Source organism: Apodemus sylvaticus, chromosome 7 (genome assembly GCF_947179515.1).
Source record: "Apodemus sylvaticus chromosome 7, mApoSyl1.1, whole genome shotgun sequence".
Taxonomy (NCBI): domain Eukaryota; kingdom Metazoa; phylum Chordata; class Mammalia; order Rodentia; family Muridae; genus Apodemus; species Apodemus sylvaticus.
Window position 1 is genome coordinate 37,721,929 of NC_067478.1, and position 23,296 is coordinate 37,745,224.

The 23,296-nt window shown below is 41.8% G+C and overlaps 1 protein-coding gene across 1 annotated transcript in view; it reads left to right on the plus strand.

Moving 5' to 3' along the window:
• Window positions 1–23,296, plus strand: part of LOC127689677 (zinc finger protein ZFP2-like) — a 74,502-nt gene that overhangs the window by 34,559 nt on the left and 16,647 nt on the right. The window lies entirely within an intron of this gene.

The window sequence follows — 23,296 nt, forward strand, 5'->3', positions numbered from 1 at the left end:
CACAAGAGGATGAAGAGGTTTTTCTTTTGTCACATTAAAAAATATGTATTTGGGTGTGTACATGTACAGTTGTTTGACTGCTTGTAGGTCTGTGTACCATGCATGTGCAGTGCCTGTGGAGGCCAGAAGAGGCTGTCAGAATCCCCGAGACTGGAATAACAGGTGGTTGTGAGCTGCTCTGTGGGGGGTGGAAAGTGAATACAAGTCCTGTAGAAGAGCAGCTAGTGGCTTTTTTGTTAATAAGTTTTTTTTAAGATTTATTTATTGTTATATGTAAGTACACTGTAGCTGTCTTCACACACACCAGGAGAGGGCGTCAGATCTCTTCATAGATAGTTGTGAGGCACCATGTGGTTGCTGAGATTTGAACTCAAGACCTTGGGAAGAGCAGTCAGTGCTCTTAACTTCTGAGCCATCTCACCAGGCCCAGTTAGTTGCTTTTAAAGGCTGAGCCACCTTCCCTTTTGTTAAATTTTAGATGCAACATTTGGCTACATTTGCCCAGTAAGGGATCAGAATTGTTATCTGGACTCCAAGAGAAAGGTCTGGACCATAGAAAGGCTAGTGGATGAATGCTGATTAAGGACTTTAAGGGCTATTACAATTACAGTGACCTGGGAATACTGCCACAGTTTGTGCAAATGTCTTGCAGTAGCTGGCCTTGGAAAACAATACTTATAAGAAGTGGTTACATAATGAATGTGTAAGATCAATGGTACTATTGCAGCTTTCAGAAAAATCACGGGAACATATATACACAAAGCTAAGTATAATACACAATTCATTTATTTCAAAGGAGAAAAAAATCTTAAATATTCAGGAATACTATTGTATCACTAGAGTGATCCCATACTTCCCACCCTCTCTGGTCTGAACTACCCAGTAAGTGTGAGGTTTCATGAAAGGCATACAGCTGCCAATCCTATGAGAATTAAAAACAAAAACAAAACAGTAAATTTAATGAACTCAAAAAACATGTCTCATCTTTGTGGATATTGATCCATGAGTCTGAAGCTCAGGAGTGAGGTTAGGGCTTGAGTGCCACTGGCATAAGAAAGTAACTTGAAGCATGACAGGAGTGAGATCACCAGGAAATCATATAGAGAACAGGAGAAGGTGCAGTCCAGGGTCCCTGGAACACTGGAGACTGGAGAGTTCCAGTGGAGGATGAAAAGCTCGCCAAGGAAACACCTAGAGGGGAAAATTGGAGAATGTGGTTTCCCATAATTGAAGTGTTTCAGTGAGAAACTGGTCAACTGGACTAAATGCTTCTAAGACTTTGAGTTTGATAGTGGAAGCAACCATTGGGGTTGGCCATTGTTGGCATCCCATTGTAGCAGAGCAGCGATGGCTGTTCATCTGAAGATGTGAAGGCAGATGTGGGTTAGCAGGTAGTGAAGAGTGTAAGGAAAGGAGTGTTTACAGATAGAAGTGGTTGGTATTAGACATGGACATTGTGTGGCCTTAGGATACAGGAAAGTGGTAGGATTCCAGGAGCCAAATCTTTGAAAAGACAAGAGCTCCTTCGCAGAATAGAAGTGAAGTCTTTGATCAGAATAAGAACATGTTATCTGCTAAAACAGAAGAGGAGGCAGATGTTGAGAGAGGAAGTCATATGCACCTTGTCCACCATCACATGACTATGAAAGAGTGTGCTTTGTTGTAGCTTAGACCATTTTCTTTCTTTGCATGGAGTCATGACTCCACACAGCCTGTGCTTGGAATACCACTGTCTCTTGCAATAGGTTTTTTTTTCCCCTCCAGGGTTTATGAGAACTTCTCTATTTGGCTTCAAGAATGTGCATACTCTATTGACCCACAGCCAAACAATTGGAGGTGGGGGGCTGAGATTGTGTCCCTGAGGAAGAAGGAGAAGAAGGATTGTAGAAGCCATAGGGGTTAAGGACATCAAGAAAACATGGTCCACAGAATCAAGTAAGCAGAGCTCCTAGGAGCTCACAGGAATTGGAGTGGCCATCAGGTAGCCTGCATAGGTTTCCACAAGGCCCTCTGCATACATATTGTTGTGTAGCTTGGTGTTCTTGTGGTGCTCCTACCAGTGGGAGTTGGGGGAGGTGTCTCTGACCCTTGTGCCTGCTCTTGGGACCCTTTTCCTCCTATGAGGTTGCTTGGCCCAGTCTTCATATGAGGGATTGTGCCTAGCCTTATTTATGGTGTTAAGTTGTATTTGGTTATTTCTGGGAGGCCTACTCTTTCTGAAGGGAAAATGGAGGGGGACATCTAGGAGGAATGGAGGGATGGGGATGTAATGTATGAGAGAGGAATAAAGACAAAAGAATGTACATCCTCTAGTGTCTGTACAATCCCACCACTGTATCTATCCCTAGTCAAGTGAAAAGAGCTCCTGTGGCCACCACCTCAGAGTAACACATGGAGACCACCACTCTGAGGCCACTGTAAGGCAGGACAAGCTGGCCATGAGGGGACAATACTCACTGTTTAACTAATTTTCATCTTTTTTTTAATATTTTTATTTTCTATATTCTTTGTTTACATTCCAAATGATTTCCCCTTTCCCTGATCCCCCCTCCCGATATGTCCCATAAACCTTCTTTTCTCCATCCCTTCTCCAATCACCTCCCTCCTTTTTCTCTGTCCTTATATTCCCTTCCAATGCAAGATCAGTCCTTTCCAAAATCAGGACCCTCTCCATACTTCTTCATGGGAGTAATATGTTATGCAATTTGTGCCTTGGGTATTCAGGGCTTCTGGGCTAATTAATATCCACTTATCAGAGATTGCATTCCATGTGTATTCTTTTGTGATTGGGTTACCTCACTTAGGAGGATATTTTCCAGATCAAACCATTTGCCTAAAAATTTTGTGAATTCATTGTTTCTAATTGCTGAGTAGTATTCCATTGTGTAAATATACCACATTTTCTGTATCCATTCCTCCTCTGAGGGGCATCTGGGTTCTTTCCAGCTTCTGGTTATTATAAATAAGGCTGCTATGAACATAATGGAGCATGTGTCTTTATTGCATGTCGGGGAATCCTTTGGGTATATGCCCAGGAGAGGTATAGCAGGGTCCTCTGGAAGTCTCATATCCAGATTTCTGAGGAACCTCCAGAATGATTTCCACAGTGGTTGTACCATCTTGCAGCCCCACCAGCAGTGGAGGAGTGTTCCTCTTTCTCCACATCCTCGACAACACCTGCTGTCTCCTGAGTTTTTGACCTTAGCCATTCTGACTGGTGTAAGGTGAAATCTCAGGGTTGTTTTGATCTGCATTTTCCTAATGACTAATGATGTTGAGCACTTCTTAAGGTGCCTCTTGGCCATCCGAATTTCTTCAGGTGAAAATTCTTTGTTTAGATCTGTACCCCATTTTTTTAATAGGGTTATTTGTTTCCCTGGGGTCTAACTTCTTGAGTTCTTTGTATATATTGGATATTAGCCCTCTATCAGATGTGGGGTCATCAAAGTCATCAAAAGAGACTCTGAGGGACACTTCTTGCTGGTCAAAGGAAAAATACAACAAGAACTCTCAATCCTGAACATATATGCTCCAAATGCAAGGGCACCCTCATTCAAAAAAGACACGTTATTAAAGCTCAAAGCACAGATTGCACCTAACACAATAATTGTGGGTGACTTCGACACTGCACTTTCCTCAATGGACCTATCAGAAACTAAACAGGGACGCAATGAAACTAATTGAAGCTTTGGACCAATTAGATTTAACATATATATATATATATATATATATATATATATATATATATATATATATATATATATATATATAACATTCTATCCTAATGTTCATCTTTTTAAAAAAGATTTATTTACTATTATATGTAAGTACACTTGTATCTGTCTTCAGACACATCAGATCTCATTACATATGGCTGTGAGCCACCATATGGTTGCCGGGATTTGAACTCAGGACCTTAGGAAGAACAGTCAGGGCTCTTAACACCACTGAGCCATCTCTCCAGCCCATCTTTATCTCTTTATGTGGGGAAAGCAGGGAGCCACGAGAGCCACTGATTACTTGGTAACCTTGACATCTATAATTCTTAGAGTGGACTGCATAATGAGACTGCTACCCCTGGTGTTGCTCAATGAGCAATTTAGCACAAAACCAGAATTATCCCCGCATAGAAGACACACAGTCTTATCAGTCTTCCAATTTCAGGGTGGTACCTCCTTGTTCACGGACAAAATTGTTGTCCTTAGACGTATCAATAATTAAGAAAGAAGATCAGGGGTGTTCTGTGTGGGTATTCTTTTGGCCACATTAGTCAATATTGCCCCAAACATGGCCATTTTTATAAGCACCAAAGGTCATAAAATATGGAACAACACAGGCTCTGCTAATGAAGCCTGTCAGACTAAGATTGACACCAGGTATGATGCACTTGGAAGGCTGAGACAAGAGGATTTCAAGTGCTGTGCACAATGGCACACTGCTTTAATCCTAGCACTCAGAAGGCTGAGATGGGAGGATCTCAGCCTGGTCTACATATGGTGTTCCAGGAGAGAAAGGACTATATAGAGACCCTGTCCCAAAACAAACCAAATGAAAGAGGGTTGCAAATTCAAAGTTAGCTAGCTACACATGATGAAGATCAATCAGGGTTTGAATATGGACCGTCTCTACACAGGTTCATGTGTTGAGGTACTGGCTTGCTGCTATTGGTGCTACTGAGGTGAAAATCATAACCTTAGTGATGAGTTATCCTATTTAAAGCTGAATGGATTTTCAAGAGGTGGAATCTAAGTAGGAAGGAAGTCACCAGCAGTGAACCTTTGCAGGCTAGATCCCGTGCCCACAGTTTCTGTTTCTCTCTGTTTCCTAGCTGCCCTGAGGTGAGCAGTCTCTTTTACCACATGTTACACTATCTGGGTATGGTTCAGTTTAGGCCCAAGGCAATTAAGCCAGAGACCATGGATCAGAAACTCTGGACTCAGAAACTATGAGCCCAAATAAATCTTTCCTTCTCTTTAAGTTGACTTTCTCAGTTATAAAGCCACTAAAACTTTTACTCAAAGGAATTTGAATTGATAGCAAGCAAGAGACTACTACATCACAATGTCTGTACATAATACATTAGTACATAAATGATCCGAGATGGCTACCAGATATACCATCTCTTGGTATACCAGATATACCAAAGGAAAATCTGCCCGCTATTGGGTGTTTTTGAAAACTAGAGCACCAAACCATTGTGACCTTAAAGATCTATATGATCTTAAATCCAATGCTGTCAATTAGCATATGGGCACTCACTCATTGTATTAATAAAACAATCTTAGCAAATCTTCACTACTACATACAACTCTGCTTCCAAGATATAGTCTGACTAGGGCCTAAGAAGTGAATCAATTCCATTAACAAATAGTTATCTTGATGAAGGGGGCTAACAACCTACACGGGGGCACTTACTCTTTCTTTTTCTTTTTCTTCTTCTTTCTTTATTTTGTGTTCATGGAACTCAAAATTCAAAGATATTTTAGCTGATGTTTTGGCTTGGTTTCCAGACAGATCTTCAGACCTCAAGTGTAATGGAGTTTAAGGCTCTATCTTCCCTAAGTGAGCTGGCTTGTTTTATGGCAACTTGATAGAAGCTATCGGGGATGAGGGAACCTTGATTTAGAAGCATTATTCTCGAGACTAGGCTGTAGGCCAGATTGTTGGGGATTTTCTTAATTGATGATTGATGAGGGATGTCCCAGCCCATTGTGGGTGTAGCCACCCCTGTGTTAATTATTCTGGGTTCTATAAGAAAGCAAGCTAAGCATTTTTTCAGTAAGTAAGTAAACAATCTTCCTTGACCTCTGGATCACCTTCTGCTTCAGGATCCTTCCGAGTTCCTTCCTTGACTTTCATCAATGATAACAGTGATGTGGAAGCACAAGGCAGATAAACCCTTCCCTCTCCACATTGCGTTTGCTATCGTGTTCCATCACAGCAGCACCAGCCCTATCTGAAACACTAAGGATGACCAACTTCTGATTGAAACCAGTCTTGTGAATTCTGCCCTATGGGCCAAAAGTTCTATAACAACAGTGTGTGTATGGGCTAGTTTCAATAGCAACTGTCTGGTAAATATTTGTAGACATGGGTCTCATATATGAGCTAATCATGCAGCTGATGATTAAGACTAATAGACTATGAAACGAAAAGTGTAGCAACGGCTTGGAAACTGAAAGTGTATCCATTTGTCCTTCACGTTGCAGCCCTAGGACAAAGGACCATACAAAAGGAAGCATAAAATAAACTTATACACTGAGCTAACAAGGGCTCAGGATTGCTCAGTTCTATGTAATGTATGATGTAAAAATATACTCCATGCACAAAAACTGGACAAAATCATGAGGGCATAGAAAAATGCAGACTGGGGAGGAACGGCTGGAGACATGACTTGGAGGTTAAGAGCACTGGCTCTTCCAGAGGTCCTAAGTTCATTTTACAGCAGCCACCTGATAGCTCACAACCATCTGTAATTGGATCTGATGCCTTCCTCTGGTGTGTCCCAGGAGAACTACAATGTACTCACATAAATAAAATAAATCGAGAGAGAGAGAGAGAGAGAGAGAGAGAGAGAGAGAGAGAGAGAGAGAGAGAGAGAGAGAGAGAGTCCAATCTAAGGGAAACATTTTCTCAGTTGAGGTCTCTATTCCCAGATGATTTTAGCTTCTGTCAAGCTGACTAAAAAACTAGGGTTAGTTAGACAACCTCTGAGAACCTGCCAAGCCCCAGGATCTGTGTGGAAGGCCTGGCTGGAAGAATGTTTGTTTGTTGGTTTTCCCTGGAGTTGGGAGAGTAAACATCCTTAGGGGTTGCTGACTGGTGTCCAGAAGAGAGTACGTGAGACTTGACAGTATGCCTTGGCTACCCAATATATGTCTCTGCCTCTGTCATCCTCTGTCAAGCAGTCACACCTTACTTTACAACCAGGTGTGATTGATGAAACTGTACTTGCTCTTTCTCAGTAGCCTAATGGTTCTTGGCTGGGTCTTAAACACTGCAGTGGTCAGAGAGATCGTTGATGTTCTGATGATGCCTCTAGTACGGTTAAAATGCTTCACCCATTGTGGATTAAAGCCTGGTGGGTAGACCAGGCACCTACTAGGCTGCCATATACAGTCTCACTCAGGTAGGACACTCTGGAGCTTTGGCCCCAGCTCCTGGGGCATGGGTGCTGAAGACGGAGGGTTCACATCCCATCAAATGCCAGAGCCTCTAGGTTTTCATGCTGTCAGCGGTCTGTGAGTGACAGTGGGTGTGTTTTGTTTACCAGGCTTGGTCTCCATGCCTCAGTCCTGCATAAAACTTTGCAGGCATGGTGTTATTTAATCCTTTCCATGGCCCTGTGAAGTTGCTCGGAATAAACAATTTGCTGGTCACATATATGAGGCTTTGAAAAGTGAAATTACACACATAATTGACTCCTCCTCTCTGTGGACTCCTCCTCTCCTGTTTCCCACCAGGTATGGACTTCTGGCAGGGTCCCCAGGTGTATCCAGGATGTAATCTGCATCCCAAGTCATGAGACCCTATCATCCTGCAGTGACCTTCCTTGTCAGGTCACAGGGCCCTGGCAACCTGAGCTGGCCATGGGCATCCATCTGATTGTTGAGGTTTGGTCTATTGCTATGTATTATAATGCAAATTCTATACTTGAAGGTTTAGGCCTAGGAGTGACTTCTCATGTTTATAGCTTTCCTTGTGCAAACTTTGTTTCTTGATTTAAAGCTATTGGTTAAGTAAAATTGGCTGCAGCCAATTACTGGAGGGATTAGAGGTAGGTGAGTTTGGAGTGACTTGGTTGGAGCAGGGAGAGATAAGGGAAAAAGAGGAGGAACAAGGGAGGAGGAGGAAGCCCCCATGAGGGGAGAGGAATGGTGAGCACATGGCCAGGAGAAACAGCAAATATTTGGGGTACACTTTTGGGGAGGTAGCCAGGCTAGCAGTTAGAAGAGCAGATTGACAGTGACCTCCCCCACCCCCACCCCAGTAATTGTCAAAGCCAAATAACCATAGTCTGAGTCTCATTTATTTGTAAGCTAGTCAGGGTTAATCTTAAGTTGCTCATACTCCACCTATAAACAGCAACTCCAGCAGTGGCTCTTTATTTTTCTCAGCTCTTTCAGAGTCTGGTAGATGTCCTGGACTACACTACTTCGCTAAAGCTAAGTACTGAAAATAAGCTTTCTCCACCGTAATTTGTAGTGCTGAGGAACACCTTTAGCAAAAACAGTCAGAGCCTATTATCCTATTTGTAAGGAGTGGCAAAGCTTTCATTCAAAAATCCTAAAAGTCAGTGGCTAGTTATGTGTGACCCTCCTTTCCTTCTACATGAAGCCAAGTGTCCATTATCTTCCCCTTGTAAACAAGTTGCTGCCAAATGGTGGTGGCACACGCCTGTAATCCCAGCACTCTGGGAGGCAGAGGCAGGCAGATTTTGAGTTCAAGGCTAGCCTGGTCTACAGAGTAAGCTCCAGGATAGCCAGGGCTATACAAAGAAACCTTGTCTCCAAAAAAAAAAAAAAGAAAGAAAAAAAAGAAAAGAAAGAAAGAAAAGAAAAGAAAGAAAGAAAAGAAAAAAAAAAACAAGTTGCTGCTGGAGTGTGCATGCCTTTAAACCCAGGACTCAGATGGCTGAGGCAGGCAGACATTTGTGAGTTCAAGGATTTTGGTCTACAGACTGAGTTCTAGGACAGTCATGTTTTAAAAAAACAAAAGAAAAAAAAAACAAAAAACAAACAAAAAACCCCCCAAAACCCCAAAACAAAACAAAACAAAAACAAATGAACAAACAAACAAACAAACAAAAAGAACACCAAAAAACCAACCAAACAGAAAGCAAAAAAGAAAGAAAAGAAAACAAGTTGCTACTCCTGCTTTTTTTTCCCCAAGCTAAGTTGGTTTTGGTAGTGGTGATGGCGGTGGCAGTGGCGGGGTTTGTGTGTGTGTGTGTGTGTGTGTGTGTGTGTGTGTGTGTTGGAAATCAAACCCAGGCCTTCATAACACATACCTTAGGATAAACAGCCTTCTTGAAGCAGCCCACACCCCATATTCATGGGCTTCAGTTTTTTCTTCATTCTAGGTTTGTTTCTAATTTGTATTTTCATGGAAATTGTGTTTATCCAATTAACTTCTTGGTTGGATTCCTATTCCCTCTTACCTAACTCGACTTTCCTAGACCAGTTCTTAAGTCTGTTAAACTTCATAGAAAAATTGCCTAAGCATCTACAAAATTTGAGAAATGCTCTTTTCTTCTCAGAAGGGAGGTATCAATTACAAAGAGTAATTCCATCCTGGATACATCTTAGAAATATTGTATTTTGCAAAGGCAGCTGATTTCAAAAAGCAAGGAATAATATGGGCCAAGACAAAAGAAATAATGAAAGCCAAAACAGACATCTGGAAAGCAAGAGTGTGGCCTGGTGGGATGGAGTCCAGGAGGAAGAATGGACAAAGAGTGGGAGCACCACACTGAACTATGACTAAACACTTGCTGCCCAGAGGAAGGGTAGAGACTTGGGTGTTTGTGAAAGTGGATGAAAGCAAACCTAAGTCGGGATAATGACCTTTTGACCTTCCTATGTATTATTAGGGACATATAACTGAAATATTATTCCAAGTTTTATTTTTTCAAACTGCTCTTCTATTTTTTTAGTACCTTTTAAATTAAAATATAATTAAACCATGTTTCCCTTCCCTTTCCTCTCTTAGCCCCACCCAGATTCCCTTCTTTTAACCTCTCCATGTCTGCCACCTCAATCTCAAATTGAGTGACTTTTTTCTTTGATTATTATTGTTACACATGTGCATGCACACACACACTCACACGGACTCAGACACACATACACACACTTACATAAATGCACAACATGTAGATGCAATCTGTTGGTTTTTGTTGTGTATATGTGGCTTCAGGACTGACCACTTTGTACTGGATAACCAATCAGGGCCTCAGTGCTGGGATGGACTAATCCTCTCTCTTGGCAGTCATTAGTTGTCTGTGACATATTTCCCTGCTTTGGTATGAGCAGTTCTATGAAGAGACACCATGACCAAGGCAACTCTTGTAAAGAAAGCATGTGATTGGGGTCTTGCTTACAGTCCATGATCATCAGGCCAGCATCTGTAGTGGAAAGCAGTGACTGAAAGCTTTAAGTCCTGATCCACAGGCAGCAGGCTGAGAGGAAGCAGAGGGGAGGGGAAAGGAGAGGAAGGGAGGAGAGGGGAGAATAGGGGAGAATAGGGGAGAAGAAGGAGCAAGACTGGGCTGGGGCCTGGCTAGGCCTTTTGAGAGGTCAAAGCCCACCCCTAGTGACATGCCTCCTATGACAAGGCCACACCTCCTAACCCTTCCCTTATAGTTCATTAATTTGGGGACCAAACATGATCTTATAGGGGTCAGTCTACTTCAAACCATCATAATGTCTACTGGTATTGCCATTGTACCTGTCTTGTTTATGCAGTCATTTCTAGGAGAGGCAGTCTTTCAGCAGAATTCCTGGTATTCTGATTCCTAGAACCTGAAAGATGTTTGAGTGTCAAATCTTAGCTCTAGGAAAGCTGAGGCAGGAGGATTGAGTTCAAGGCCACCTCGGCTGCACAGTGAAGCTCTACTTAAACAAACCAATCAACCAATTACCTCAATCTCATTTCATTTTATCCATATTCATCTGAGGAAGAAGTTATAAACAGATTTGTGCTTTTCCAACCTAGAAAAATTCTGAGGGATAACATTATGATCTTGCTTTCACAATTCTGCAATGTACCAGGATCTGGATTCTGAAATCAAACTTGTAGCGATGAATGATTTATAGTCCTGAAGCTATTTGTGAAGCTGAACCAAATGTGGCAAAGACCGAATCTCTCTCTTTCAACATAAAGTGGTGAAATTTCCACTATTTCAAAATTTTGTTTTAGTTATAGCCCTAGTGTAACTAATTTTATCCCCTCCCCCCATTGCTCTGTGTTTTCTCGTTTGTTCTTACCAGCTCAGCATTTCCCCATCTTTCTTCTCCCCTTCCTACCTCTTTGAGCAGAGCAAACATAGATTTATTAAGTAAAAGCAAGTAATAGGAAGGTCTCCAATGGAAACCCACCTCATATTTATATCATAAGAGACATTTTACAATGGTTGTTCCTGACAAACTTCCATCGTAGGCAGTCTTCAGAAAGTCAGCACAGTCGGCAATGTGTGCTGGCTCCCACTTGTAATCTCAGTCCTGGGGTGAGGGTGGGGAGTGGAACAGGGCATTCAGAGAGCTCGTTCAAGGGCAGCTGTGTGGTGAATTCCAGATTCCAGATCAACCCCAAATGCTTAGCAAGATCACATCTCAAAAAAAAGAAAAAAAGTTCAAAGTATTGATCAAAACAACAAAACCTGTGTAGTGATTTACTTCATGTGCAATCTTTAGTGCGTTCTTGGCCTCATTTAAGAAGAGAATTGTTGGCAAGCTCAATAATAATGAATCAGGAAGTGGGCTCACTTAGGAGCAGAGTGACAACACTTATGTGACTAGAGCTGTGTGTCTATGTACTAGACAGCCTGGGGTACTGACCATACAACACACTTCTTTAATATAATCTTAATCTTATTGCATGGGTAGTAGAGATAATTTCCAGGTTTAATTTTGGTTTTGGATACTCTTTTGCTATTATTTTAAATTGTGCTTTCTGTTGACATACAAAGAAATGTCTTTCACTGTGATTTTGTCTTTATGTTTTTGTTTTGTTTTGTTTTGCATCTCCCACTGTCCTTCCTCACACTGCTCGGCCTTTCTTCTCTCATTGGACTTTCTATTTCCCAAATAGTCTACAATTCTGGGGCTAGGGAAATATCTTAGCAGATCAAAGTGCTTGTCAGGCAGAGGTTTTGGATCTGTCTCTGAACTCTTGCAAAAAATTCATATATCCCCTGCACTCCTGCTGAGAACTTGGAAGTGAAGACAGGAAAGAGGCTAGCTAGCCTGGAGCTAGCCACATCAGAAACAAGACACGTTACCTTAACAAGGTGGAAGGCAAAAACAAAATCCAAAAATCACCCTCTGGTCTCCATAGATGTACCACAGAACATGTATGTCTGCACATGCATGAGTGTGCACCCACCCGCCGAACCCCCCCACAAATAAAGTCTCCCATACAGCTTTCATGTCATATGTTCTCCATTCTCTTTAGATTCACTCCCTTCCCTTTGATAAAACTTCTTCCCCTATCACAGTTGACTTTGTACTTTCATATGTTACATATATATGAAAAATTGTAAAGTTATTTTTAAAGATTATTTCATTTTTATTTATATAAACAAGTGTTTTTCCTGTTTTTATGTCTATACAGCACACATATGCCAGTGTCTGTGGAGGTCAGAAGAGGGTGTTGGATCCCCCTTGAACTGGGATTACAAACGGTTATAAGCCACCACGTAGGTGATGGGAATTGAGGGTTCCTTTGGAAGAGGATTCAGCGTTCATAACTGCACCCATCTCTCTAACCCCAGAGACTTTTCCATGTGTCTTCAGGCAGCAGCATTGTGCTGGGCACCTCCATTCAAGCGATGCTTGATTTAAAGGTGATGGGTTTGGGTGTGGGGCAGACAAGGGGTAGGCCTGTGATGGTTAATCTGTACTGTCATTTCAAATGGATTTTGAGTCTTCTGGTAGATACACTTCAGGACATGTCTGAAAGGGTTTTCACACTGAGGTGTGAAGACAGGAGATGACTGTGTGTGACAACTCTTTATGGTCAGAGGGTCCACACTGAGTAAGATGGCGTAAAGAGAAAGCCAGAAAAGCATTGGCTTTTCTTTTTCTATACTTTCTGATCTGCACAGATGTTAGCAAGAAGTCTCATACGCCGACTGGAATATTCAAAATTGCTCATCTCTATGTTTTGCTATTACAAATGGGCTGTGTCATCAAATTATCAGTCAAAGTAATCCTCCTTTCTCTTTAAAAAATGGAGGTGGAGGGGAACCAGACACAGGTAACCAAAAGAAAAGGTGAATAAAAAAACCACAAACAAACAACATAATGAAAGGTTTAAAAAGCCAATAAAGTAAAAATACCGCTAAAACCACAGTTAAAAAAATGAACAAAGGTAATGTACAGGAAGGGGGAGAAGCGACTGGCAGTGGTGGTGCAATCCTTTAATGCCAGCACTTGGGAGGCAGAGGCAGGCGAATTTCTCATTTCGAGGCCAGCCTGGAGTAAGTTCCAGTACAGCCAGGGCAACACAGAGAATCCCTGTCTTGAAAAATGAGAGAGAGAGAGAGAAAGAGAGAGAGAGAGAGAGAGAGAGAGAGAGAGAGAGAGAGAGAGAGCAGTATGGAAAGCCATCTCAGCAGAACATAGGAAGTCAGCTTGGATCCACAATTTGACTTGGAGTTGTTCGTTGAGATGCTCCCAGACACACCCCTTCCCTTAGAACCCCTTCCCATGCAGAGGCTGGTCCCTGGTATGCCACGACTGGACATTTCTGTTTTTCATATATTCCTTGTTTATGTTCAGTTTTAAAAAAGTTTTTTTTTTCTTCCAGTTATCTTTTCTGAAGTCATTTCAATATATCCAACCTATTCTTCTTTTACCTAGATGCACATTTCTTTATCTTTTATTTATTTATTTATTTATTTATTTATTTATTTATTTTTTTGAGACTGGGTTTCTCTGTGTAGCCTGGGTATCCTGGAATTTGCTCTATAAACCAGGTTGGCATTAAATTCAGAGATCAGTCTATCCCTGTTTTCTGAGTGCTGGGATTAAAGGCATGTATTACTACCGAGTGACTTTATTTTAAAACTTTAGGCAAGTTCATCTCATTAGTTTAATTGTGTAATTGTTTTGCATGTATGCATATTTGTGTACAATATGAGTGTTGTGCCTGCAGTTGTCAGAAGATGACCTTGGGTCCCTTGGGACTGGAGTTGAGGATGGCTGGTTGTGCCATGTGCATTATGACAACTGAGACCCAGGTCTTTGGTGAGGGAAGCCAGTGTTCTTAACGACTAAGCCCGCTCTCTTGCCTCAGTTACTAATTGTTTAACATATGTGTAATTGACATAATACTTCAGAGTGTAACTCGCTGACCTTTGAAACGCAAACACCTCCTCCAGTGAGACCATCAGGGTAGAAACACAGAGAAGCACACAGAGCTCAGGGGACTTCCTTGTTGGAAGGTTTCCTCTTGTCCTGGGAATCATCTGTATTCAGAATAGGAAAGGAGCATCTTTACTACCCATTTAAGTGGTGATCAAGCTGTATTCACTCAGATGTTGTTAGAGCTATCAGCATAGTTAAGGGGGAACCTATTAGTGCGAATTATTCATACCATCTGTTAATGCTAGCAAGCCCTCTGGGACTTTGACCCTTCCTTTACTTAAAAGTTCTGTTACAGATTGGTTTACTAATGCAGGACATTTCATGTTTGTGAAGTGATTTGAGATCAGATGGTTTCACCTGCTACTGAAAACTATATGCAGACAAATGTGTACAATGAGTTTGTCACAAGAGGGCACCCCTGCCTCATTCTCTAAAGTGAATGCCACTCTGGGTATTAATTCCAGAGGAATGATCATAGAAATGCAGTTTGGACCCAAAGAATGAACTTGGAGTTCTTTTTTGTCTTGTTTTGTTTTGTTTGTTTTTGTTTTTTGGATTTGGTTTTTTTTTGAGACAGGGTTTCTCTGTCTAGCCCCCAGCTGTCCTGGAACTCACTCTGTAGACCAAGCTGGCCTCAAACTCAGAAATCTGCCTTCCTCTGCCTCCCCAAGGGCTGGGAATACAGGCATGTACCACCACTGCCCAGCTGAACTTGGAATTCAATAGACAATTATCTGACAGCAGGGGAGTTCTGTTCATGAAAATTTATTAGTATCATAAGAGGATATTCATTTATTAGTTTTTTGGAAGTAGGATTTCTCTGTGCAGCTCTGAGTAGTCCTAGAACTTACTGTGTATATCAGGCTGGCCTTGAACTCAGAGATCTGCTAGTCATGCCTGGCTATATAAGGACTTTTAAAATATTATACAAAATTCAAATTATTATTTTTTATGCCATTAATTCAAGAGCTTCTTTAACTTACAGTTCAGTTACCTGCAGAGTATGGTGGTACACACCTTTAATCCAACACTCAGGAGGCAGAGGTTGGCAGATCTCTGTGAGGTAAAACCAGTTTGATGCATACAGTGAGTTCTAGGATAGCCAGGGGTATGTAGAGAGAACCTGTCTCAAGCAAACAGTTAAAAATAAAACTTAATTACGTTTTTATTAACATCATATTCAAGGCTACAGTCATCTCAAGCTCCACTTGAGCTGTATCTTGGTTTCCAAGATCCTTTCCATGGCTCCCTCTACAGCCCAACATGCAAATGGCATCTGGCTTCCTGCAGGCCAAATGATAAAAGAAGAGGAAGAAAGAATGGACAAATATGAACCACAGGTACAGTTTCTTTATAAGACAGTCCTCAAAATGACACTTCATTACTTTATTTGTTAGGAGTAAGTTATTAAGAACCCGGCCTTGTGGTACAGTAAGGAGGGGTGGGAGACATCGGAGTCAAACAAAATCTAAATAAACTTAAACAGCCCCTGACCAGAGCTGATGTACATTACACATTAAGATGAATGCCAGTACTTGGGGGGGGGGGGGGTTGAAGACAAGCAGATCCCTGTAAGTGTGAGGCCCTTAGGTCTTTCACTCTATGAACAGAAACATTTTCATTGAGATTATAGTGAATATTTAGTTTATGTTGAAAAATTCATCTTAGTAATGTGTAATGTATCATCACCTCTGGTCAGGGACTGTTTAAATTTATTTAGATTTTGTTTGACTCCTATGTCTCCCATCCTCTCCCCACTGAACTCCCCCCACCTTTTGAGACAGGGGTTTTTCTGTTTAGTTCTGGGTGCTCTGGCATTCATTCTGTTCACCAGGCTGACCTCAAATGCTTGTTTCTGCCTTTGGAGTGATGGGATTAAAGGCATGTGTCACCACATTGTTTGTATTTGTTTATTTTTGAAGATTTAAAAAAAAGATTTCAACTTTAGTAAGTAATTTGTTTTCATTTGAAATTCCAATTATTCCAAACAATTTCCAAAAATATTTAAGCATTATTGGCAACGTGCAACATAACTTTTGTCTCTTGCCAATCCACAGAGCTTTTTGTGGTCTTCTTCTGTTACAATGGAGGTCCAAATTGGTTGGTTCTATTTCAAAATGGACTTGAAAATTAATGTGTACTGTAACCAGAATGCTCAATTTGACGATACACTGGTGATGTAAATGGTTCACAGGCTTTGGGAAACATGAAGCATTCAGCTTCCAGCGGTGCTCTGTACAGCCAGAAGAGAGCCCCAGACCTTAGTGTGCTCTGAGACCTTAGCATAACAGACTCCTGGACAGAAATACTATTCAGGCTGTAAAACTCAGCGTGTAGACAGCACCATCTGTCAAGCATATAACAAAAGCCTAATCCGTCAAAGACCATAGTTACACCAGAAAGTATCTAAATGTGCTAACATTTCCTTTTGGCTTCTGTAGTTCTGCCTTCTGGCTAATTGTCCTTATTTGAAGTTTTTCAGTCAGCACCTGGTTTTTGTGGGGCTTCCCTGGGATCCTGAACACCAAGGGTAGTTGCAGTCTGGATAATAAGTCTTTTTATTAGCTTAAACTCATGTCTGAGTAGTCTTCTCTGGTGACTACCCTGCAACAGATATCACATCGATTTTCTATGGCTCCATGTCTCCCACAGAGATAGATATTTGGTCTGATTCTAGGATGAGCTCCTGACAATTCTTGATAATGGACCTGGGGGGAAATGTCCTTTTTTTCTTACCATAGTTTCCCAGAGACTCATGGGTAATGTAGTCCCTAACGTACAAGGCCCTCCCCCACAGGTTCACGTAAACAGCTCTGTCATTTGGCACATGGGCATCTCTGTCCTGAGCTCTCTTGTCAACTTCTGCATAGAAAGTCGCATCTTGGCTCTGTGCTGACGCCTTTGCCCAGACTCCGAGTTTCGTGCAAGGTTTCTGAAGGCGGGTTGGAAAAACGAAAAGAGCAGAGTGGTCGTGGAATCTTTGGAAGCTGAACCATGCTCTCTACCTCAGTGGAATCAGAAACAGGTGGTTCTTTGAGGAGGGGCTGAGTCGAAGTTCAGACTGCAGGCGGGCTGCAGCGGCTCAAGGGAAGGAAGGTGACTTTGAGATCCATCATTCCCAGTCTGAACAGTCGACCTGGACAGGGCTTTGATGGTCGCTTTATCCGAAGACTGTGCTAGGAGTGTTTGGATCTGTGATTCCAACTGTCCAAAGGGCCATTACAGTAACAAGCTCTGCCAAGGAGGTGAGAGTCCAAGATGGCGACTTGGGGGTGAGGGCGGTTCGTGTCTGTGGATTGTCAGGACCTGGAAGCCTCCAATGTGAGCTCACACTCCAGCTCTTACTAGTGAAGAATCTTGTTACCTGCTTAGCATCCGTTTTGGGGGGGAGTTGGGGTGGAGAAAGTCCATAAATCTGAGACCGGACTACAAAACTGGGAATTTTCACTAGCATGACCCAGAAATCCCAAACAGCGAGCCTGGGAATATTGTTAAGTTGATACCACACTGCTGGAGCCTGTGGGGGAGGGCTGGGACCTACACATCTGTAAGAAAGAGGGTGTTTGTTATCCTAATGAATTGGCCTGAAATTCCTAGAGAAATTCTCACGTAGTGACTGTACCCTTATGTGTATTGGCAATTGTATTTGTCAATTTTTCTGTCTCTTTATTAAATGATGTTTTTGGCACTTAAGGTTTGAACTCTTAGATCAGAGGTTCACATCCTGTGGGTTCTCAACCTGAAAGGGTTGGGGGGGGGCGTGTCTGTACTGTCAAATGACCCTTTCACAGGGTTCGAATATCAGATAAATATCCTGCATATCAGAAGTTACATTAGGATTCATAATTTATCAACATTACTAATGAAACAGCAATGAAAATAGTTTTATGGTTGAGGGTCACTACAGCATGAGGAACTGTATTAAACAATTGCAGCATTAGGAAGGTTGAGAACCACTGTCTTAGGTTTTGTTTAGTTTTCGAAACTGTCTGGTTACCAGAGATAAGAGGTTATCGCTGAAGATTCTTGTATTGTTCTAGGAACATTTTCCCAGAATAAAGTAGGGAGGTTTCATGTTCTGAAGGAGGGCGTGCAACAGTAGGAATTCCATGCCACTCGTGTGGAGGAAGACCATTAATTAGAGACCAGGAGACATTGGATCCTGCTAGAGAATTGACACCTGGTTCAAGCCTTAGACTAATTCACTGAACTCCATAGAACCGCAGGGCCCTGTCTGTGCTGTGATTAACTGGGTCTGCTGACATTTTCATGACAGAGATTGCATTATTGCACACTACCTACCGATGCATTATCATATGCTAAAACAGTACAGGGGCCAATCTGGATGACTGGGTTCCTTTCCCATTACTTTAGTGCTGACTCTGTGTTGGTGGCCAGCACAGGGAAGGTCTGCTGGGCTCTGAATGAATGCATTTGCCCTTTAGAATGCTTTATTGAGTGTACTGCAGTAGAACAACAAGTGGGGAAGCACTAGTGGGCCCCATACCTCAATAGGCTAATGCGTTGTGGGTGAGGTCAAAGACAGGATGTACTTGTTCCGTTACAGGGAGATTTTTCTTATGTTTTCATTTATTCTCATATATTACATCCCAATGGTAGATTCCCCTCCCCCTTCTCCCAGTCCTACCCACCCCCCTTCCCTTCCTCCTCCATGTCCCTTCAGAGGAGGGCTGGCCTCCTCCAGATATCAAAGCAGCATGGCATACCAAGTTACAATAAGACTAGGCCCCTCTCCTCATATAAAGGCTGAGCAAGGCAGCCCAGGAAGAGGAAAAGGGTCTCCACAGCAGGCAAAACTGTCAGAGCCAGCCCCCCACATGCACTGTTAGGAGCCCCACAAGAAGACCAAACTACATAGCCATAAAATAAATGCTGAGTGCCTAGGTCAGATCCATGCTGGCTGCCTGATTGTAGGATTTGTCTCTGTGAGCCCCTGTGAAGCCAGGTTGATTGACTCTGTAGGTTTTCTTGTGGTGTCCTTGACCCCTCTGGCTCCTACAATCCTTCCTCCCCATCTTCAGCAGGATTCACTGAACTTCACCTAATGTTTGGCCATAGGTCTCTGTATCTGTTTCCATGGAAACCTCATCTATTATGAGCAGAATATCATTAGGAATCATTTCATTTACTTTTTTTTTTTTTTTTTTTTTTTTTCCAGGCTCTTTGGTTCTATCCTAGGCTTCTGGTTCCTGGTCCTCCAGGCAGTGTCCATATGGGCTTAGAGAGAGTTTCTTTGTGTGTTTTTCTCTAGCATGTAATGCGTGTTGTGTGAGTCAACGTGCAGCTTAGGGCCTTAAGCAAGGCCTACTATGAATGTAACTTCTAAGCCGGGCGGTGGTGGTGCACACCTGTAATCCCAGCACTCTGGGAGGCAGAGGCAGGCGGATTCCTGAGTTCAAGGCCAGCCTGGTCTACAGAGTGAGTTCCAGGACAGCCAGGGCTATACAGAGAAACCCTGTCTCGACAAAACCAAATCCAAAAAACACGAAAACCAAAAAACAAACAAACAAACAAAAAAGAATGTAACTTCTAGCTGTATAATGGCTACGCAAATGATCACAGTCCTGAGAAGATTTTCTAATGTGGTTCTGCTCCACTGCAGGCAAGGTCTGTTATTAATTGCCTTTCCTCCACAACTAGTGCATTTGAGCAGAGGCAGAGCAAAAGTGAAATTATTAGCTTTGCATGGCCTAAGCAATTACTGACCCCATTGCTTAGAAGAAAATTCGGGCAAAGCTACCACCTTCTTGAGAAGCTGTCAACACACGAGTGGTAATTAGGGACTTGATCTTTAGGAGGTTGTGGCTAGCTCTCTTCTACCAGCTACATTGAAAAAGATAGGCCAGGTCCTGGGAAGTATTTACTGGATCTGGATGGAAGCTGTGATCTAGCTCACACCTGACTGAATCAATGGTCTGTAAACTTACTTTTCCCTTCCTCTTCCCTCACTGTTTCCAGCATGGGTGTTCCTTTTAAAATTTATTAATTGGTTAAAATTAATTAATTTTGTGAGCCGGGAAGTGGTGGCGCATGCCTTTAATTCCTGTACTTGAGAGGCAGAGGCAGGGGGATTTCTGAGTTCAAGGACAGCCTGGTCTACAGAGTGAGTTCCAGGACTGCCAGGGCTACACAGAGAAACCCTGTCTCAAAAAATCAAACAAAAAATATTATTTTGTGTGTGAGCATATTCTTTACCATGTGCATGCCTGGTGCCCGAAGAGGTCAGAATTGGACATCAGAACCCCTGGATTTGGAGCCATAGGCTGTTGTGAACTGTGATGTGGGTTCTGGCAGTTGAACCCTGGTCCTCCAGAAGAGCAGCTCTTGCTGCTATCTGCTGAGTATCTCTGTAGCCTCATGTGAGCTTTTTTAGAACAACGTTATTAACAGAATTTTCCTGTGGCAACAGGTGATGCTCCTCTGTGTTGGCAGTAGTGGATTTGGTGGTTTACACATGTACCTCAGCTTCATTAGGAAGATGAAAAAAGTGCGCCCAAGGAATTAAGAGGCTTGCTGAGGCTAGCATGATATGTGGGTGCCAGGGACACACTACTTTTACGTACTTTGCACAGTTAAGGAAAATCAATGTTTGTTTATTTTCAAATACTGACTTTCTGTTACCATGTACTGTCTTCAGGTTTGTGTGTTTTTAGGTTTTGCGTTGAAACCCAGCATCCAAGTGTGATCTGCAAATGCTTTCCTAAACATCAAGGTGCCCAAATTTTAAACACTTTCCAAACACCTTGTCCTGAGCATCCTATGCTTGCTATCAATTCAGTCTGTACATTGTATGACCTTTAAGGTGTAAAACAGAAGTGTCTTGCTTAATGCTAGCATTCTTTTAACCAAAATTCACAAGGTAGGGATGAAAATAATAGGAGTCTATCCCTGTAGTAGAATGAGGAAATCAGATTGCACTGATTATTGCGGCTGATAACTTCCGGTGTTCAGTCCCACATCCAGTGGTTTCTGCTGATTCTTTTCACGGCTCTATTTCCATCAAGCTGGCACTAAGGTTCTTCATAACATAGGTGCGTCCAGTAGGTAAATGACAGTCAAATTCTTTTCAATTTTAGGTTATCTTCATATTTGCTGAGTTCCTCTTGTCAAGGTAATCTAATGGTAAACCCATCTTATTTATGGGAACTAAACAAAGGTTTGGATACATGGAGATGCCCCATTTGGAAACATTACTGTAATGAAGTCCTATATGAAATGTGCATTACTTAATTTTTTTCCTGTATAAGCATGGGCAAAAAAAGATCTTTTAATCTTCATACTTCCCATGAAAATGAACTGTATAAAAGAAGTAGTAGTGTAGAGGAAGTACTTATATGAAGACCTTAGGGTGGATTAATAGAATATTTCATGTAACAGGTGATTTTAGTGTTTATGGTGGGAAAATATAATAACTCTGGTTTAACTAGTATCTTTAAGAGTGAATGTTAATTGTTACCTAATTGCTTATTAATTATAGATGTATGTATTCATTAACTGAGCCATGAGTAATGACTGTGAATGTATTATGGATTCATTGTCAATGTGTCCTTGTTGCACTCTTTTGTAGATGGGTCTATTTTGTTTCATTTTTAAAATTTATTTTATTTTATGTGCATTGGTGTTTTGCCTGCATGTGTGTCTATGAAAGCATGCCAGATCCCCAGGAACCAGAGTTACAGATAGCTGTGAGCTACCTATGGTTGCTTGGAATTGAACCCGGGTCCTTTGGAAGAGCAGCAGTGCTCTTTATTATTGAGCTATCTCTCCAGCCCCCAGGAACTGTTTTCTTATGTTTTTCTTCTTCTTCTTCAGCTAATTACACAGTGTTTTGAGTGAGAATCTAGGACCAAGCCATGGATATCCCCTCATTCCCATGACTCTATACGATTCTTCTCTCAAGTGTATCCCCGTATCCCCTTCGTGTTTCCAAGGGCAAAACCAAAACCAAGCAACTTACAAACATCATGAATGACTATGTGGTGAGTGATTTATTCCCTACTTTATTATATGTTATTTTATTTGTATTCATAGTCTGACCATCAGTAAGATCTGCCTAAATTTACAGAGAGCATTAGACTTTAATTCCTATTAGCAGTAATATAGCAACATTTAATAAATCATAGTTTTCCTTATTGCCACATTATTAATTTCTCCCATATTTAAAATATCTTGGTAACCATACATCAATGTTTGCCCCTTAAGGAACTGGATAAAATCATGATTAAGTTGGTTCTTAGTGCATGTAAATCCTGCCCTTCATACACATCCAGTGCATAGTGAAGAGGCTGGCAAGTGCATACATGGTGGGCTCTTATAGAAGGCAAGGTGCTGGGGTGGGGGGTGCCCTGTGCATCCTGACTTGGGTATTTATTCCCATTAGGCAGTTATGCCATTTCTTTGTTAAAAGCCTAGTCCAGGTCCATGCTCCACGAATCTTCGTTCTGCTTTCTGGCTCTTGCAAGTCTCTTAGTTGATATTCTCTTTTTCTAGCAAATGCCTAAGTTTGCAATTGGCCACCTTCTTTCAGTTATGTCGAATACTTCTTTCGCTTATGTCAAATACTCAGAGGACTCTGTTCCATTTACTCTGTGTGTTTGTGCATGTTGTGACTCTAGCCAAGGGTCTCACGAGCATTAAGCATTTCCCTATTACTGACCCATGCCATGCACTGTCTTCTGAGCATTAAGCATCCCCTATTACTGACTACACCCTGCACTGTCCCCATTTCTGCCCCCCTCCTCCTTCCTGTCCTTTCTTTTTTCTGATTGTGGCCTTTAGTACAGGAAACGATGCCAATTAAAATTCTTTAAAAAGTACATACTTTTTATGCTCACCAAAATTCATTACCCAGCAGTCTCCCACATCAGCTCCCTTGTTTCCTGGAGTCTAACTAGCTTGATCCCACTTTCCTCAGTAAGAAGAACGTCTTTTGGAACTGGTGTCCTTTTACTAAACACTGTGGAATCCTTGCAGGGAAGCCATTATATTTCCAGCTCAGCAAATCCTACCTGTTTGTTTATTTTCCCTAATTGATACTTGACATTTTAGCATCCTTTATGAATTTTAACTTTTGATTGTAGGAAGCAAGTAGAGAGAAAGATTCAGAAAGGGCTAGACAATATAATGCACAAGGATATGGCCCAGTGATCTATTTCCTCTAACTGCTTGCAAATTCCTGAAGTTTTCCT